Raw genomic sequence first — 17596 nt, forward strand, 5'->3', positions numbered from 1 at the left:
GACTTCTTGTTTACTAAAAATGGCTAGCCTTTTCCCGTGATCTCCAGGCAAGCTTTATTTATCAAAGCACAAATAAAATATCACATTTCCTCTTTTTTGTCTAATAAAAATAAAAAAATTAAAGTTATAATGAATAAGAAAAACTATATACAATAAGTACAATAACTATATACAATATATACAGGCAATAAATACATCAACAATGTCTAGTCCATTTGCACTGACAAATTCAGAGAAAATATTCTATTATGGTGAGTCCAAAGTGTACCTAATTCACTTTCTACCCTATCTTGTATTACCAACAGAAAACTATCTTATAATGTCTTTCAAACTTATACACTTTACACCTCCTTAGTGAGTTTCTTTTCTGAATTTCTTAACAAAGAAAATTATTACTACAACTATCTAATATCAACTTCCTCAGAGACTGGAGAAGAAATAATATTACCTAGTAAAACAGGAAGTGCAAACAAGTGACTTCCAAAATTCAATATACTGTGATGCCACATTTTTCCGGAGAATGAATTTCTTAAATAGTCTTATGGATTATTTCTGTCAAAAGAGTCAAAAATTTGGTAATGCTGGTTGCTGCTGAAGAAAGGTATGTGTAACTATGGAGAGGGGATGCAGGGGATTAACTTTTCACTACCCTTTCATACAGTTTTATGTGCACAGGTTATGTATTTTATAAAGGTTTTTGTAAAGTACAGAAAACGTATGAAAACATAGAAATTAGAAATCATAACTTTCCACATCACCTCTCCACTTTATACTATCTTTTGTTCAACAACAACTAAAAATTGATTTTCAATTATATTTATAAAAATTTTGAAAAATATTATAAGAAAAAATGTTTTAAGGAAAAAAAAACAAGTGCTGTGGTGAAAAAGTATAATCTTTACTAATAAATTTGTTCCATTTCTTTATTAGATGGAAAAACATATTCAATTAAAAAGCAGATGAACTCTGAATATGAAACCCACCCAACCCAGGATAATTTTGTTGATGCTGGGACTGAACCTACTTCTAGTTTCTGACTCATTTTCTTCATGGTGTTACCAAATTCATAAAGCACTACCAAATACAGCATTGCAGTCAGTCTAGACTGCCTCAACCTACATGTATCCTGCTTCATTTGACAAAGGACCTTTGCAAGGACCCACCTCTATGTTTTCCCTTGTACAAATTTAGAGAAACTAAGCACTGAATCTGAAAGTCTCAAAATAGATGCCTAAGCACTCAACCCTGCTTTCTATCAATTTCCATCTCCTACAGCTATACCTCAAAGTAGGTTCTATTTACTTTTCTATTAAAACTGGCTCTTCTATGCATTTAATATACAAGCACATTGGTCAAGCCAGTTGGGTGAACAAATGGACAAGAAAGTATTTCTATTTTCATCTGTATTTTCGCACTCTCGTCTGTCTCTGTCTCTCTGTGTCTATGTCTCATTTGGGGTGTGTGTGTGGGTGTGTGTGTGTGTGTGTGTGTGTGTGTGTGTGAGCGCGGTGCGCATGTGTGTATATGCACACACACAATCCTAGGGTATGAACCAAGAACCTTGAATATATAGGAAAGGGTTCTATATCCTCATGTTAATCCTGAGATTCTTCAAAGAAAAACCAGTTCCCATTTTGATCAAATTAAAGCAAGCTTTTTATCAAAACTTTATATACTGACCAAGATGGAATTTGGTCAAGACCACTCCTGAAAACTTTCCAGCTGAGTGGCCCCAAGACACGTGTTGTCAGGGCTTTATAGACAAAACTCATAGGCTTTGTTGTTACCATTGTTGTACAACTCCCAGAATCCCAGGAAGTTAGCTGGTCCTCAGCAGGTTAACTAGGGTCTAACACTCGCCCCTCTTTTTATCTTTCTTTTTTAAGACAGATTCTCATTAAGTTGTCCAGACAGGCTTCAAATTTGTAATACTCAAGCCTCAACCTCCCAAGCAGCTGGGATTACTGGGATTACAGGCCAGTGACACCAAATCTTCATTTTTAAACTCCCAATCAGGTATAATTCTTGTGTTTAACATAGCATATGCAATGCTGGTTTGTCATTAATTCTTTAATTTGCTTAGTTCATTTTTCTATACCTCAGCTGGAAGATCTCTTGCCAGCAGCAGACAGACAGGCAGATAATTAAGCTAAATGATCTTTCAACATTCCTTAAGTTGTATGACATAAAAAGTAAGATGAAAGCTGGAGAGACGGTTCAGTAGGTAAGAGAACACACTGCTCTTGCATAAGATCCAAGATGGGTTCCCAGTACTCACAGTGGACATTTTACAAACCCCTGTTACTCAGCTCCAGTGGCCCGAATGTCTTTGGCCTCTGCAGGCACTAGCACTTAGGTACACACACACACACACACACACACACACACACACACACACACACACACACACACCACTAAATTAATCTAAAAAAAAAAAAAAAAAAAAAACTAAATGAAAAAGTTTCAAATATCCCCTAAGAGGAAGAAACCCAAATGTTCTAAACCATGGGTCAGCAAAGGTTTCTATAAAAGGCTAAAGAGTAAATATTTTCAGTTGTGTGTGCCACTGCTCAGAAACTGCTGTGGATGTTCTGTATGTTAAATGTGTTGCTCTGATTGGTTAATAAATAAAATACTGATTGGCCAGTAGCCAGGCAGGAAGTATAAGCAGGACAAGGAGAGAGGAGAATTCTGGGAAGTGGAAGGCTGAGGCAGAGAGATGCTGTCAGCCGTCCACCATAAAAAGGGAGATGCAAGGTACCAGTAAGCCACGAGCCACGTGGCAACTTATAGATTAATAGAAATGGGTTGATTTAAGATAGAAGAACTAGATAGCAAGAAGCCTGAGCCATTAGGCCAAACAGTTTAAAAAATACAAGCGTCTGAGTGATTATTTTATAAGTGGGCTGTGGGACTGCAAGGGCTGGAGAGAAAACTCTAGCTACACAGAAAAACAACTTTCCAATTCGTATTATAGCACAAAGTGGTTGCTGTGTTTGAAATTGCCATCCCACCAAAACTCATGCTGTAGTTTAATCTCCACTGTGAATTATTAAGAAAGTAGAAATCTAATCCAACTATTATGTTTAGAGGTAGAGTCTTTGAGTGGTAATAAGGTCATCGAATGGAACCCTCCCCCGCTTGACTGAATATTGATGGCTTCATGGGAAGGAGGGCAGAAGATTCAGATACATACACACATTTCCTGTTTCTTGTCATATAATATCCTTGGGACTATGCCAATAAGGAGACATCACCAGATGCAGTCCCTTGAGCCTCTAACACTAAGCTAAATAAAGTCTTCTTTATGAAATTATTCAGTCTCAGGTATTTCATTACAGTAATATAACATGGACTAAGCAGCTATAGAGAATAAACAAAATGCCAAGACTATGTTGCAGTAAAACTTAAAAAAAAAACAAAACTTAAAACTGGCTCCTCTATGCATTTAATATACAAACACATTAGTCAAAGCTCACTAGTAGAGACAGTTGGGTAAACAAATGGACAAAGAAGAAAATATTTCTACTCTCATTCATATTTTCTCACTCTTTTTCTGGAGAGAGAGAGAGAGAGAGAGAGAGAGAGAGAGAGAGAGAGAGAGAGAAACCAGAAAGCCACCACATGCAGGCCACCGTTTGCCAAGCCCTGTTCTAAACAATAATTTCTAGTATTTCACAAGCATTTGGAAAAATGAAAGCACCACAGTTCAAAACTGCAGTCTAGGAACACTCTACTAACACAGGAAATACCATGTAACAAGGTCAATGACTAGAGTTATATAGCATCAAGCCAGGCACGGCTCTGCCCACACTTATTTCACACTTTCAGCCTCCAGAACCTTGACAAATTTCCAATGAAATAAAGAGCCAACTGTGTGAAAACTTGGTAACCATCACCCTAAGAAACTGATAAAAAGTCAAACATCATAATGATCACAATTAAGACCCTGAGCAAAAGGCCTTCTACAGATGATGCCTAAGCTTCATGTCATGATAAAATATGCACTCTTCCCAATATACAGGAAGACAGCTGCAGTTACAAAAATACACTCTAAATACTTACAATTGGAGTAGTTTTGCAAATGAGCATAGGAAAGAAAAATAGAAAAAAAGTTTTACATACCAAAGCTGAAAGATCAAAAGAAGGTAAATGTTAGGGACACAGAATACACCACTGGGGTACATGTGCTTACTGATAACACATCTGTATGTTCTGGTTTTATATCACTATTTAACAATGTGATTTATAACAACCACTAATTCTCTCACAGTTTCTTCAAGTCAGGAATTTAAAAAAGGTTCTACAAAGCAACTGCAGGTGAACAGCTCAGGTTCTTGAACTTAGGAGTGTCACAACCTTTCCCAACAAGGTAGCCTGGGCTCTTTTATAGCACAGTAACCTCAGGCTAGTTAGACTGCTCACAAAGCTGTCAATGTACTCACAACCAGGATTCTAATGACCAGGCAGCTCTCTCACCTTTTCTGGCAGTCTTGAAGTCACCACAGTGCAACTTTCTATTGACAAGTGACTTGAAGACAGCCCAAACTCAAGACACAAACACTATCACAAGATAGCAAGTATTCTAATGGTTTCTGAATGCTAGAATTGTGCCCCCAAGTTGTGACTGTGGCTATGGGACCCCCTCACCCAACTTGGCTAAGGTTTTTTGCAGTTCAATGTGCAAGAAAAGAGATGAAGATGAATTATGTCTTTAAATTCTGAGAGCAAGAGTCACACTCCCTATAGTACTGCCTTCACTGCACACTACCTTTAAAACTACAGCTTAGGGGATGCAGATGTAGCTAGGTTAGCAGGTGAACGAGACCTTGTGTAGGATGCACAGTCTACACTGAGTATAGTATGGCCACAAACTCTTCTTTCCCGGGGATGTGAGTGCCACTGTAAGCCAAGTCAAGCACTCACAAAGCAAACTAAGTGTGGTAACCCCCAAACCAAAACAATCCTAGGCTCAATGCAAAAAGAACAGAGTCTGGCCAAGAGGGGCTTATCTGGAAACCCTTCTAGGTTCTGTAAGAAGATAGGGACTCAATTCTCAATGGGGCCAATAGTACCTTGCCTTCGTTGTTCAAGGAGTCTCTGGGTTCCCTTCCTCAGTCACCAAATCTGTCAAAGGACAAAATTAGAACAATTTAGTTTAACATTGTTTTTGCTTTTCAGTGATAATATGGGCCCCAGTGCATTGCAACATACAGTTCAATAGACCCTAATTGACTTAATTTTCTATTCTATAATCAAACAACACTTCATTCCATAAGACAAGAATTCCAAGGAATTTGGAAATTGCTAGGGGGGTTTGTTGTTTGTTCTTTCCTTTTTCTTTTCTGTCTCTCTTTGTCTGTCTCTTTGTCTCTGTCTCTGTCTCTGTCTCTCTCTCTACATTGAAACAGTCTTGCTATTTAAGCCAGATAGGCTTTGCATTCAAGATCCTCCTGCCTCCATCTCCTAAATGCTAAGATTATAAGCATATACCACCATGTCTGGCTTAAAAAGGTTGGTTTTATATACCAAAACAAATAGACAAAAAGGCTAAAGAAAGAAGAAACAAAACAAAAAGTAGACCACAATTATAGCCAGGTCATCTTCCTCATGAAGTAGAGTCAGGTTTAGAACAGAAAAATAACTAAATGGTTAATATCAGATTTTTTGAAGGTTATCTTTTTTGGATTAAGGAAGAGGGAACTTTATTATCATACCAAATGAAACTAGCCCATATAGGAGGTTTCACTGTTGTTATTATAATCCTAATATCCCAGGAAGTCAAAAATAACTGAGAGCTTCAGCTTGGTGATAAACAACTTTTACACGAATGACTCCATTTTTATTTATTCAGGGTTTGTTAGGGACTAGTATAGGAACCTCATTACAGTGACCTCCTGTAGTTTATTTACCAAATAACTGGTGTCTGTGCATGTACAAGCACCCACATATGTGGAGGTCAGAGTTCAACCTCAGATGCCATTCCTAAGGAACCACCCACTTTGCTTTTTGAGACAGTCTCACATTAGCCTGGAACTCAATGTACCCAATGGGCCCCAAGGATAAGCCCATCTCTACCTGTCCAGTGCTGGGATAACAAGTACACCACACCTGGCTTTTTGTGGGCTCTGGAGATCAAACTAAGGTCCTCAGGCTTGAGTGACAAGTACTTCACCGACTGAGCCATCTCCCTCCCTAAGTCCCCTTACCACATATTATTTAGCTAGCACAACTTTTAAGTGTGGTCCCACAGGCCTCACACTTTCAAACTTTTATAGTCACAACACACACACACACACACACACACACACACACACACACACACCCCAAGTCATCAAACTTATTGAATAATGCCATTTCCCAATTAACTATGAACTTTAACTAGATTATCAGATTACCACATTTGGGGTTGATAACCTTTTAGCCAAAACAAAACAATTCACTTCATTAAGACTAAAAGGGAGTCTTTACATACATCTTCCAGACTCTCATCTGAAGGCACAATTGAAAGACAAAAGTCTAGTTAGCAACTACAAAAGACTAATAACAAAATTGTATAACTTATTATATACAACATGTTTTGAAACACATGTACATTGTGAATGCAATCTATATATAGTCTTTTCATTAAGAAAGTATAAATTCTTATGAAAGTAAGCTATACATAACAAATAAACAACCAAAATGCAAACTCAAAATGTACAAACTATGTTCATACAGCAAAGAACAGTGAGTTCTTTTCTCAAAAATTAAAGCTTATCAGGCAGTTTTCCACAGACAAAAGAATAGCTCTAGCATCTTGGATAACATTTCTTTTTCCAATAAAAGATGCTAGTGTCCAACTCTGTTGTAAGCATCCATTGAAGTAGACATAATAGCCACTCTGTTTGCCTACATGGGCACTGTTATAGCAATATCTGTATTCTACATCCCTAATGTCTAAGGTACTTGGTAGTGAGGACTCTCAACGGTCCATGAAATTAGTTCTTGGGCTACTACGTGTCCATTTTGTACACAGATGCCCTTCTGTAAGCACAGCACTTTCACAAGAACTAGAATGCTTCTAGGATCTTATTATCCTGAAAAATTTTAGATGTTGAGACCCTGTCTCAAGAATAAAAGAATTAACTTACACTACATCAGAGAGGAAGTATCAATTCTATGGCACTAAAATTACAAGAAACTGCACATTTTTTAATATTCTCCATTTTTTTTGTTTCTGTTTGTAAGTTTAAGGCCTATACTGGTAATTACTATAAAACCTACAGAAAAAGGCTATGTTCCTAGTTATATATAGTATGTTTTTTTTTTTAAAAAAAAAAAAAGGAAGTAGAAAGAAATGTCCAAAATAAAAAATGCATACAGTCCTAACAATGAGTTTAGTCAATAAATGGGTGAGGAAGTGGGAATCATTTTTAACACTTGGAAAAACATATTCAATTCCATTTCAGAAAGAGAGAATCCTTCAAAGAAACTTGCCCATTAAGTCAGTCGCATGTAATTTTATTTTAGATAAACTACTTTATAGACAAATGACTGGGCTGCATTTATTCCTTACCTTAATAAAAATATTTCCATATTAAGAAATTTTTATCTTAATATTTTTAGCCTAGGAGAAATAAAAGTGTTTAATACACAAGGTATACTAATACTTTGTGTTACCAAAGATCAAGTTTTCGAACCTTGCCAAGACTGCAAAGAAAACTAAAAAATCATCTTTTGCTTAAAAAGTCATGAAGGTTGAATACTGTCCACAATATATTTCATGATTAATATTTTTAAAATACTGAGCTTAAATTGATGTTAAGGGAAAATGTACACTTTAACCCTAAATATTACCTATAGACTACATGACCCCAAATTGAGTCAAATTAATAATCATGTATCTTGTACAGTCTAATTAAAGTTTACTAAACTCTCTATTCACAAAGTTAAACTTTCAAAACAGGGTGACAAAATTAGTTATTCTGCAAACACACTCATAACTGCATACAGTTATGACTCATTATGATTATCACATCAAATGACTTCTATGTAATCCTTAAAGCAGGAAATTGCTTCAGGGATACACTATACTTCTCTTATATTACTTTCTTCAGAAGGCTTCTAAATCTGTGTTTAAGGTTAAACCTAAAAAATAGTTTTTTGGGGAAAGAGGTTTGGGAAACTGTAAACTATACCCAATCAGATTAGTGACAGTACATTAGCATTATAAAGACTACAAGATGTCCAGAAATAAAGAAACTAAGGGAACTTCAAGTCAGGCCCTTCACAAATTTCCCAGTACACCCAGGGAAACAATGCTCGCTAAGAGCTTGTGATCACCAGATCAGCCATCTAAGTAAAACTTCTCTAAAAAAAATGGGACAAACCTCTAAATACAAATCACTTAAGAAAGAAAGCACAATTGTCCTTTGATCCATAAGGCTACATATGAATAAAATGTTAAACTAGTTACCAAGAATTGCAAAAAAAATGAACATTATCAAAATATATGAAGGACTTGTACCTGTATTCAAGTACTAAGTCTGGTTACTGCAACTAGTAATGCTACCACATTTGATACTCAGAAGTTATAATAGTAATTTTTAAGAGATTACTATTGCCAGTTAAATCGTGCTTTCTTTACCTAGTCATGTTTTTTTTATTATCAATCTTGTTTTCTAATTGAAAAAAAAAATCACCATTAGTTTAGATTTGTTACCAATTTAGTTGCAGTTATTATTAAACTCCTGCAATTCATCATTGATTTTCTAACTAATCAAGACTTCAATTTTTGGAATTCAATTAGGAGCTACCCATCTTCCCAATGAAAATCTCCCTCAAAATATGCCTGTATCTTGGTAGCAGTTATTATTCCACTAGAAAGTTTAAATTTAAAAGCTTCAGAGGCACTGTTATGAGTCCTTTCAGATTATGGGGACATGAATGTGGAGGAGGAGGTAGGTCTTCCCTCTGGCCACAGCAAGCAAAAGTGGTAAAGAATTCAAAATCAGGACCTGCTGTGTAAGTGGTGATAACATCTGCACTTGGATGTCAATAATCCTCCTGGTCTCTACTTTTGAATGAGAAGGAATACTTTCATGAATGTCTTTAAGGGACTAAATCCTGTAATCTCTTCTCTAAAATCAGTATCTTTTAAGACATATCATGCAACTAAAAGCTTTCAGGCAAGGACTGGCAAAGAACTGTATAAAAGTCACAAGGGTAGTAATGTCTAGTGACTTTCTGGGTTTCCAGTATGTTTTCAGTTGTTGAACTGAATTAGGTACCTGGCAGACTATCCTACATAAGCCTTGTAACAGTTACAATACTAAGAATGGCAGGGGGAAAAAAGAGAGAGAGAGAATACAAAAACTCAGGGATTTTGTGGTCAAATTATCAGTTATAGAGCTAAAACATACTGTTCTCTGTATACTGAGACCCATAATGAAAAGACAGCCAAGCTGGGCAGTGGTGGCGCATGCCTTTAATCCCAGCACTGGGGAGACAGAGCCAGGTGGATCTCTGTGAGTTCAACGCCAGCCTGGGCTACCAAGTGAGTTCCAGGAAAGGCGCAAAGCTACCCAGAGAAACCCTGTCTCGAAAAACCAAAAATTAAAAAAAGAAGAGGAGGAGGAGGAGGAGGAGGAGGAGGAGGAGGAGGAGGAGGAGGAGGAGGAGGAGTGTGTATGAATGTGAGTACACACATGTCGTGGCCCATGTGTGGAGTTCAGGGGACAACTTTCTAGAGTCAGTTCTCACAGAAGTGTACTGTTCCTAAATATCTGCCCGTGTCTGCCACTGACTGCTTTAGAAGTACTCAAGATTACAGATGTGCATCATCCCATCTGGCTTTTACATGAGCTCGAGGGATCAAACTCTGGTCACATCTTGCACAACAAACAAACCTGTTAAGCCATTTTCCTGGCTCTAGCCAAAATTTTAAAAAGCATAAAAGATTTAACAAGAATCAGAGTAATCAACTGCTATACTATTGGGATCACCACAACCTTGCTTGGGAAGTTAATTAACATCTCTGGTTTCTTGTTCAATTAACTGAGAGGCCAGATCACTTATCATGCTCTAGCTTACAAAGTCTGTATTTCTAACTACTATTCATTGAAATCAACTGTTTCCTAGTCTTATATTTGCTACTTAGGGAATTATTAACTCCAAAAGGTCACCAAGGTTATCATTTTAAAGCAATTCACCTACTATTTACCATCTTCAGTCTATCAAATGTCTCACTATCAGCTAATTTACCTGCTGCTTCTCTCCTGAGAATTCTGCTTATGCTAATAACCACATATTATTATGACCTATATTTTAAATGCAATCCACAGGTTTTTAAAAGTCACATGTTTCTAAGAAACTTAATGTTAAAAACCATTCTTCAAACTAAGGGGATGATGAGTGATTATGGGCCTCAGGGTTTCACTGACAATCAATCCCATGGGCCACAAACCCTATATTACTTGTAGAGCTATTTCAACCCACATGTGAGCTTCAAAATAACAGGTTTTTCTTTTTCTTTTCTTTTTCTCCACAGATCTTGTTGTTAAAGGGCAAAGTAAGCTAAAGAACTTTCTTCTGCTGCAAAAAAAATTAAAAGGTATTCATGCATTCTACTATGTTCCACCTTCTGTTCATTCAAGCAATACAACCCTACATCATGTATATAAAACACTATACACCTATTCTGAGGTCTTTTATAGTTACTTCTATATTATTAAACTGTTTATGGGGGAACATGGTGGCATTTACCTGTACTACCAGCACTCTGAAGGCTAAAGCAGAAGGATTGATAGTCAAGTAGCATAGCCTATGTAAGACCCAATCTCAAAAAAACAGTGAAACAAAAACCTGGCTATGAGCCAGGTGGTGGTAGTGGCGCACACCTTTAATCCCAGCACTCAGGAGGCAGAGGCAGGTGGATCTCTGTGAGTTCGAGGTCAGTCTGGTCTACAGAGTGAGATCCAGGACAGCCAGGGCTACACAAAGGAATCCTGTGTTGAACACAAAAACAAAAAAATACCTGGCTATGGCTCCCTTTCTCCCCCAAGAATCCAATTGGTCTTCTTTTAAGCAAGTATTTACATAAGTTTCATAATGTTGTAATCCCTATCAAATCACTTACTTGTTATAGGTAAGCATAACAAAAAATAGAACAGAGTTTTCAAAATATCTTTTCTGCCTATACATTAAAAAAATGAATTATTAGCTAGGACTATAGTTCAGGGGACAAAGCCCTGGGTTCAATCTCTAACAGTGCACAAAGGGGCAGTGGATATTAAGCCAGGACCCAAAGACCTCAAAGGATTTTTTTACTAAGCTCCGAGAGTCATGCTGGGGACCAATGAGCTGCAGCCTAGCTCTCAAAGTTTTAAGAAACCGCTAAAGTTATACCAAAAGCTAAATGCAGTGTTTTCTTCTAAGGAGACAAAATGAATCTTTATAAAGATGCTCAGGTTTATAAACCTAAAGAACTTCTGCATTCTAGGAAATAAAAGTTATTCTTAGAATACTTCATAAGATGCATGGTATAAATTCTCCCAATTCAAAGCTATCTCACAATTCTCTATGCCCGCACTTCTAAGAATTCCATGAAATACAATAAACTATATATTTCAAAATCTTAAGTTTCTCAAATGGTTAACACATGTGTATGTATACAAAAGAGACATTTAAAGTCTCCAAGTGATTTATATCTAAAAGCAATGGCACACACCCACACTTAGCCAAAGTATATTGATTATTACATGTTGGCATATAATATTTATAAGATACCAGCACTTTTTAATGAGAATTTGCCAAATAACCCACCAGGGACAAAGATACATTCACAAAACACTGTGCCTTAATTTTTTGTACAACAAATGGTTTTTTCCAAGAACTGAGGCAAGATCCTCATTGTGCCCATATCTTATATAGGTCTAAAAAGATAGAGACACAGATTAATATACAATTATTCTGTGAAGCCAAAGTTAGATTTTTCTATCTATGTGCATACATATGTGTAAGTACCTACTATCCCTTCTCTCTCAACATATCTAAATTCTACTTCATTTCAAAACAGTTCAATTCACTACCTGTTTGTAATGCACAGTCCAGAATTACTACATTGTTTCCAGTACACATATTGAGTCTTCCTCCTAACATTCTACCTGCCCCAGGGCACCTTACTCTATCCGATTTCTCTTGCACAATACAACAGAAAACAGAAGTTTCAAAATATATTCATATGAAAAAAATTTCCATTCCACTTCAATTAACATGTTTACTGTTAGGATGTGTGGCAGTATTTTTAGTTCTTTAATTTGCTTCAAAGTTGTGGAAAAGTGGATGGAGGTACAAGCTAGGAAGCAATATGGACCAGAATTCGTAACTTTGAAAACTGGTAACTAACCAAAAGCTTCTTAAAGACAGGCCCATGAGTTTTCTCCTTTGTACATTCGTTAAAAACAGAGAAGATTTCATTTTGCTAAACAATTATTTAGGCAAAAGTATCTTCCAGTGAAACGTCACCCTATTTTTTTTTCAAGACAGGGTCTCACTATATAGCTCTGGCTGTTCTGGAACTCACAATGTAGACCAGGCTGGTCTCCAACTCACAGAGATCCACCTGTCTCTGCCTCCCAAGTTCTGAGATCTGGCTAACTTCAACATTTTTAGTGTTGTTATTTGTGGTCTGGGGACTGAACTCTGGGCATTGCAGGCATGCTAAGTACTTTTTCTGCCACTAAACTACAGTGCTAGATTTTCAACAGTTTTAACACACACACACACACACACACACACACACACACACACACACACACACTTTACTAATATGTTTTATTAGCTCAGATCAGAGACAACATCCATCAATTACTTTACTAACAATTTAATGAGTATCTGCTGTCTAAGATAGCCTATCTCAGTAAATGTAAGATAACAAAAAGAATATAATTAAGAACACAGCCATATCCCTAGAAATCCATGACAAAAATGACAGGAGGGAAGAAAGGGAGATAAAGGGAAAACAAGGAAAAAGGCAACAGTAGTTTTTAAGGTTCTCCTCCCTGCCACCAGTGACAGATGAGGAAACTAAAGCCCAGAGAGGGGAAGTGACTTGCCTACAGTTAAACATGAAATCATTAACAGTCAAAATTAAAACTCAAACCTGCTAATTCACAGTTCAATGTGAATTTTCTACATTATGAAACATTTTCTGTATCATATTAACTAAAAAAATGAGCAATAATTTAAAGGAAAGTAAATAAATGACAAATAAGGAGAGGCTAGGAAGAAAATGAACACAAATTCTAAAACCATTACACATTAAAAACTGTATGCATCTATCATACTTTCTCAATTCTCAGGCATATCTGACTTTAAGACACAGTATCCATTCCCAACATTTTAAAGATATACTATCAAATATATTGTCTTTTCAAAAATACTGAAATGTTGAAACATGCATCTCTAAAACAGGAAAATGTAATAAACAAACTCACTACTATTTAGTTAGAGGTAGGGTCACAGGGCACAAACAGCATGGTGGCATATACCTTTAGTCTCAGCACTCAAGAAGCAAAAGCAGATTATCACTGTGAGTTCTGCCTAGAGAATCCCAAGCCAAATAGGACTTGGAATTAGATCCTGTCTCAAAGAAAGTGGGGAAGGGGATTGAGACCTATCTTTTAAGGCATCAAATAGCTATTAAATACTGGGGGCTATATGATGCTTTTTTTCAATTACAGATATTAATATACAAATAAGTCATCTGTCTGAATTTTACAAACAAAGCATAGGTTTGGGGGTTTGTTTGTTTTTCTCAGACAGGATCATGCTATTTAACCTAGGCTGGTTTCAAACTCAGAATCCTCCTGCCTCTGCCTCCCAAGTGCTGCAATTACAGTTACATGACATTTTGCCCCACCAAAGTAAGGACTATGTCCTAGTTCTGTCACTAAATTCTCTGAGTTTCATTCTCATTTATAAAATGCAGCATGCACATAAGAAAACAAAAGTAATTGTGATCATTTAATTAAGGAAAATACAGTGTCTAGGTGAAACAGAAATCACAGTACACTCATTCCATAATCTCTACAGGCCAAATGCAAGTTATTTCTCCCTCTCCCAGTGCTAAGACTATAGGTGTGTTATGCCAGTTCTTCTGTGGGTGCCAGAAATCCAAACTAAGATCTTCATGCTTGCACAGCAGACATGTTACTGAATGAACCATCTCCCAAGTCCCAATAGTGAATTTTTAACTGTTTAAGTAGATCAGTTAAACATAAATGCAGCACTTTTATACTGTTTACTGAACTGAAACTCTTAAGTTCATATCAAACCCAGCAAAGAGATTAAAACAGAAACAATGTATGGGAAGAAGGAAGGATGGAAGCCCCCCCCCAAAAAAAAAACAGTTAAAATGACCAAATTCTATAAGTGGTTCATTGTTTTAACCTTGAGTTTTTTTCTTAAACTTTAAGAAAATAAATGTTCAGGAAAGCCAGGACCCTATCTCGATGACTCAAGGTGCTTTAATATCCTAATCCTCCAGACTAAGCAAATGCCATCTTTTAGGATGCAGTGTTTCAATTCACAACAAATCAGTCATTTCCAACATGAGAACAGGCCTTCCAAGATAGCTCACATGGAGCAGATATTAAATAAGACCATCTCTGCTCTCACCCCAAGCTTAGATCTATATATTCCCTATTGCCCTGTTTCTGTTGAATGGTTGTTATCCCTTAATGAAAAAAATAACAATGCTCATTTTTATTTGGAAAATTTTAAAAAGTACAAGCATTTTTAAAACACTCAGGTCTTTTTTAGTCAAAGATTAAAACATTACAAGGGGCCCTGTTATGATTTTTCCCCTAAAAGTGAACAAACCAAATATTTAAATTGAGTACCCACCACTAAACATGAATGTCAGCCCGTATCATAATTCACTTCAGCAATCTTGAGATTACGTTCACATTTCTTTTTCCTTATTTACCTCAGTGGTTTCTTTTTAGTCATTGCTCTTCTGAGTCTCTAGGCTTCTCTAAACAGCATACTCCTTAGTATCTACAAAATCTTTCCAAGCAATCTTTTTCCTTCTTTACTGACTTCTTTTATAACAAGTCTTCTATAACAGGCTCAGGTCTGACCTTTGGGTTTTCTGGTAAGTTATGAATCTCCAGCACTTACCAGTGCCTGGCATCAAGCAAATGCTCAATTAACATTTACTTACTGATTCTGTCAACCCTAACTTGCCATGTAATAGTTGGTGTGACCTTCTGTCTGAACGCCTCCCTCACCTATAAAACACAATCAAAAGATGATACTTGAAAAGCTCAAAACAGTTTCTGGCACAAAGTACCAACTAAAAATTTTTGCTATTTCTAACTATCAAAAAAAAATATTTGGGGGCACTGTATGTTACTGCCTATCTTCAGTTCAACTGTTCTGTTTCCTGCCAAACCATTATAAGGAACCACTATTTATTAACCAAGCTTGAAGAAGAGGCTTAGCTGATGACCACGTACATATTCATTCAGATTTATCTTTAATTTGCCTTAGAAACCATCTTCATTTGTGAGTTTTTTTGGTCCACAGTTGCTTATACTTCATACAAACTACTGGACTGTAATCATCCTTGTGTCTACTAATAACCCATAAACCAACTCCTTGTGCAAATGATTCAAAATTCACCTTTTCCAAGTAACTTGCCCGGCTTAACTTTACTTGAACTGTCAGCATTTGGGCACTAGGCTATAATAAGGACAAAATGTGATTACAGTGAATGTGTTACCCACAAATACTTTCTATGTCCTAAAATTCTGGTGAACAAGGAAACATCTATACAACTGCTCTCTTGGATTTTGCCCTTAACAATGTAATTCTTCACAGGTCTTTTGTCTTATCCTCAAGCAGAAATTATCCCTCCCATTTAAACCCACTGGAAATGTGGTCCCCTCCTGTCTGCCTCCTAACTCTGCCTGCACCCTACAAATAAAAGCCATAAAAGCTTCAAAGAGGAAGGCAGTAACAGTAACACACATATACTAATGTCTTTCTCAAATGAAAAGAATTTTTTGTTTAACTACAAAACTCTTCTCAAAATTGAAAGCAATTACCCAACAAACATAATACAAATTCTACTATATTAAAAAGATTGCTCATTCAGGACTACACAACTATATTTACACATTAATCCTCACTTCTGTTTCTGTTAAGAGACCTTGGACCATTTTTATGCCATATTACACATACCCAACAGATAACTGAATCTTTGAATGTTGTTCTCAGCACTTTTCTTTTTTAATATAAAGAATTAAGTAATGCCCCAATCAAAAACAAATAACACTTAATACCCATTACATCTGAGAGGTAAATTTGTGTGAGGTGTGGTAAAACAATCAGATGGATCGTCCGGAGGACAGGACAAAGATCAGTCTCGGTAGCAAAGCTATGTTTGGCCCTTCCTAAGTACTGAGTGAAAGGACTGTCATCTTGAAAGACTCGCTCCCTCAACTCAGTAGTCACTCCACTATTTACAAAAGATCCCCACCCTTAAGCAAACACACAGAAATCCACCTTGACTGCTCCTTGTGTACTTTCCAAGAAGCCAAACAACACCCTCTATTCAAACATCCTCCATTCACCCCTAACCTACCATCTCTTACTCCTCGGCCACCTTCCGGTTTCTGTGTACCTTCTTACACTCCACATGCCCTGTCCCCATTGGTCCAGAGACCTTAACCTTCAAACCCCAAACCAGTTCCCCATCTCTCAGCCGCTTTCTCCGCAACCCCACCGATGCCTACTTCCTAGGAGCCAATCCCACTCGGGACCAGGGGCCTCTTAATGGACGCCCTCTCCCGAGCATCACTTTCTTCCTCCTCAGACCCGGAATTTCTCAATTCAAGGCCGCCACCCTCCTCCGTTAACTCCGCGCCCCACCGTGGCCGCCTCTGCGCGGCCTCTCCCCGCAGGCGGCCGCCCCTGCCTCCCGGGGCTGCAGGCCAGGGCCCTCTCCGCTCCCTGGCCGCGGCCCCAGCTGTCGGGAGGGCGGCGGCCCGGCCACGCCGCGCAGGGACCGTCCCGGCAGAGGCAGCGCCCCAGCCTCCAGGCGGCCGCAGTGGGGCGGGGGCGGGGCGGCTGGCAGGCCCCACCTCAGGGCAGCCTGGCCGGGGACTCCCGCAAAACGGTGGCCGAGCGGGCGCGGAGGGGCCGCGGCCGAGCCTGCGACGGAGCCCGTGCTTCTCACCTCGACGCGGAAGCTCGGGCCTCGCTCTCCCTTCAGCGATGGCTACGCCGCCGTCGCGCTCTCCTCACTCGCTTTTCACCGCCCCCGACCGGCGGCTGAAGAGCGGACAGACAGCGGTGCGCCCATTGGCTGTGGCGGCTCTGGCGTCAGCGGGTCCCGACCGCGCCTCGGGGTCTGATTGGCTGGCGCGGCGCCTCTTTTCCACGGCTCCTCCTGATTGGCTCTCGCGCACACCCTTCCCGGGAGAACCGCTCACCTTCCACTCTTCTTCAGCCTCCCACCCCCAAACCAGGTTCTCCCCCCCACCTCCCCCCAGCTCGGGTGGGACGGCCAATGGGGGAGCGGAGAGAGGCCGGGAGGTGGGCGGCT

At 38.4% G+C, this 17596-nt stretch overlaps 1 protein-coding gene across 5 annotated transcripts in view; it reads right to left on the reverse strand.

The window, feature by feature from the left end:
• Positions 1–17359, reverse strand: part of Far1 (fatty acyl-CoA reductase 1) — a 61542-nt gene extending 44183 nt beyond the window's left edge. For 3 of the 5 annotated variants that reach the window (XM_059268599.1, XM_059268556.1, XM_059268564.1), the window contains exons 1-2: positions 17228–17359; positions 5076–5127 (exon numbers count right to left, since the gene is read on the reverse strand). The gene's annotated coding sequence lies outside the window, so the exon portion shown is untranslated. Of the gene's footprint in view, positions 1–5075; positions 5128–16633; positions 16961–17132 lie in introns of those variants that run through there. The other 2 variants (XM_059268582.1, XM_059268574.1) reach the window with 2 other exon arrangements.
• Between the last annotated feature and the right edge of the window lie 237 nt (positions 17360–17596).

The sequence above is a fragment of the Peromyscus eremicus genome, chromosome 1, assembly GCF_949786415.1.
Source record: "Peromyscus eremicus chromosome 1, PerEre_H2_v1, whole genome shotgun sequence".
Lineage (NCBI taxonomy): Eukaryota > Metazoa > Chordata > Mammalia > Rodentia > Cricetidae > Peromyscus > Peromyscus eremicus.